Here is a 2,988-nt window from a genome sequence, read left to right as displayed (position 1 = left end):
ACTTGATTTGCGCGATCGACGGCCTACCACAACGATACATAGGTCAGAGGCCCTCAAAACGTGGAGCTGTGAATCCACCAAGGCAGACGAGGCAAAGCAGCAATAGGTGGATACATCATCACCGACTTGCTGGCTGTCGTCGTCTTCTCCCTTTTTATTTCGTTGCTATATTCCGATTGGGGCTCGCCTTTCCCACTGCATCCGACAGAAAAAGCCTCAGCTGGACACAAATGATCGATCGTGCCGCGTGAGGCGTGAACACGAGCACGATTCCCCTATCCATTTTGTTGGTACGCGCACGTGTGCGGCACTCGCCCGTTTGACGCGGCACCAACGTGCTCCGGCGGTGAGAACAAACAGCGCCGACGGACGGAGAGTTCATGTGGGAAAACTGAGGTGCCCCTGTGCGAGAGAATTCCAATTCAAAATGCGCGATCAACAAGCCGAGAAATGACGATCAGGCCGCCATTCGCAAGATTCGTCAATGCCGCCGACCAAGGGGGCCGAATCTGGGGCTGCAGAACAGATGTGCGGGCAGAGGGGAGAGAAATGATTAAGGCCTCGTTCGGCAGCAGGAACGGTTCCAGGCCAGAGTGGATCCGGCCCTTTCACTCATTCCCGACATGGAATGCTTCTAGGCAAGCAATTATCATGCGTTCAGCAGCAAAGGATTGGATCATGTCACTTCAGTTGTCACAATTCACTCAACTTCTAAAGTAAATTCCCAGAACCGCATCTTTCAGCCACAGATCTGTTAAACAACATGCGCATTACAGAGAAAATTGCTGATCTAGAACTGGAAGTCACCCTAACAGAACACGCTGAATTCTTTTGAAAATGCTCAACAGACGCTGGGAAGAACATACGGAGAAACAGCCCATCCTCCACATTGCTACGCCATGGAGCCAATTGAGCAACATACACCGCAGGGCCTCCCCCAAGAAACCAGAGCAAAGGGAGGGGAGAGAAGCTGAAATCGAAAATGTATTTCCAACGCGTGGAGCTGCGCTCACCTCTGGATCCAAGAGCCGAAGCAAGAAGAAGCGCCACAAGAGCAAGAGTCCGCATCTTGCTGCTTCTCACACGCGGGCCGCCGCTGCAGTGGAAAAAGAGCAAGCCCAGCAATGGCCGTCAATGCCGGCACAAATCACAACCACGCCATATCCGCCGCGCCACCGCTCCTCGCCCTACAACCGCAAGAAGCCCCTGGAGCGCGAGAAGACAATGGAGCCTAACATTTTGGCGGCACGCCATGGACGACACTAAACCCATGTGGAGGAATAGGAAGCCTGGCATCGGAAGGGAAGGAGGGGGAGGAGGGAGCGGCACCAAATCGTCTCGTCGCCTCACGCGCCGCTAGCCCGCAATGCCGCCACGCTGTCTCACGTCGGCGTCTCGCGCCGCCAGCTCCCGAGGATTCGTTCTAGAGGGGATAGGGTGGGGTTTCATTCGGGGCCTTAGAGTGAAGGGGTGAAATCGAGCCGGCCCAAGTTTGGTTTCTGTAACCAACTATCCTAATTAAACCATGAATAATCTTAAGTAAAGTTATTAGAGCCTAAGAGAACAGTGGCAGCTGTGAAACCAAGTAAAAAGACGCTTGTGCCCTCACAAGCTAAACCGCTGTTTAAAACATAACTCAAATTTTTGCTTAAAAACTTAAAAATTTGTCCAACTAAGAGTTGTAGAACTCAACTCTTCCAACAACTTTTATTTTCGGTGTTTTGTCTGAATCTGAGCAGAAGACCTTCAAAAACTCGAAATTTGAATCTGTGTCAATTTAAGAAAAACAGTTGAAGTCCCAACTTTGGGGCTCTTTATTTCGAAATTTCTAAAATAAGCTCAAGCTGAACTCTACAAAGTTTTAGAGCTTCAAGTCCTTAACAACTTTGACTAAAGAAGTAAGATCAAAATCTGCACAGAAAGCTTCCAAAACCCAGGTCAAATTCAGCCAGTTCGGTCAACCCAGCCTCAATCAGCAATATAGGCTAAGTCTGGAAGCAACTCAACCAGGCATATTGGCGTGAGCTTATTTCTCAAAAGTTGAACAGAACAGCAGAAAAAATCATTTATAAGAGTTTGAGAACTAAGTTTATACAACAACTTTATCAATTGGACTCTGGTCAATTTCGCATCAGAAGCTTTTCAAAAATTGGGCTCAAGTCAGCCAAAAACTAAAAAATTAGCCAAACCGTCGTTTTTGCCTAATTCTGAAATCCGACGTTCCTCCAAACTTTAAAGCTTTGTATCTTCAAATCTGCTATGATTTTGAACTCGGTCCAATTATGAAAGTTGATTTTGGATCTAAGGGCTACAACTTTTGTAAAGGGAGTTAAAGTTGTGCGGTTCAAGAATCGGGAGATCTTGCGCTTGGAAATCGGCCCAGAGCGCGCCACAGCATGCGCGCCACCGCCGCGTGGCGCAGCTTCACCGGCGAAGCTGTCTCACCCCGTCTACGGCCGTGACAGCACGACGCTTCGAGCGCCCCATGCCCGGTTGCGCTTCGCGCTCGCCCTGCACGCCCTGCCCGCTGCCTCGCCTTGTCTCACCTGAGGGCGCGCCTTGCCACGGCTCTGCCCGCTTGTGCCCCGCGACACCGCAGCCTCCGCCAACCGCCACCCTAGCCGTGACAGCTCCTCCTCGCCTCGCCAGTGACGCATCCTGGCAAAGCCGTTAATGCCGCGCACGCTTGCTTCGCCCGCGCCTGCACACCTCACCTGCAGCGCCCTTACCTGCCGCGCCACTCCCCCTCCTCTGTCCGCCAATGGCGCTGCCGCCATAAATGGCTGTCGCAGCGCCCCAACGCCCTCTGGTCCCATCCGCTAGCGCCGCTGCCCCCGCCTCGCTCACCGCTCCGCCCCGGCCCTATAAAAGGAGGCCCGACGCCGCCTGTGCCCCTTACCCGCTCGCCCTCGAACCTCGCCGCGCTCCCCTGCTCTCGCTCTCAGCTCCACCGCACACCCTCTCCCTGGAGCTCCCCCTTCCACACTG

The sequence above is a fragment of the Setaria viridis genome, chromosome 3 (assembly GCF_005286985.2).
Source record: "Setaria viridis chromosome 3, Setaria_viridis_v4.0, whole genome shotgun sequence".
Taxonomy (NCBI): Eukaryota; Viridiplantae; Streptophyta; class Magnoliopsida; order Poales; family Poaceae; genus Setaria; species Setaria viridis.
The sequence above is the reverse complement of the archived record's forward strand: the minus strand, read 5'-3'. Positions refer to the sequence as shown.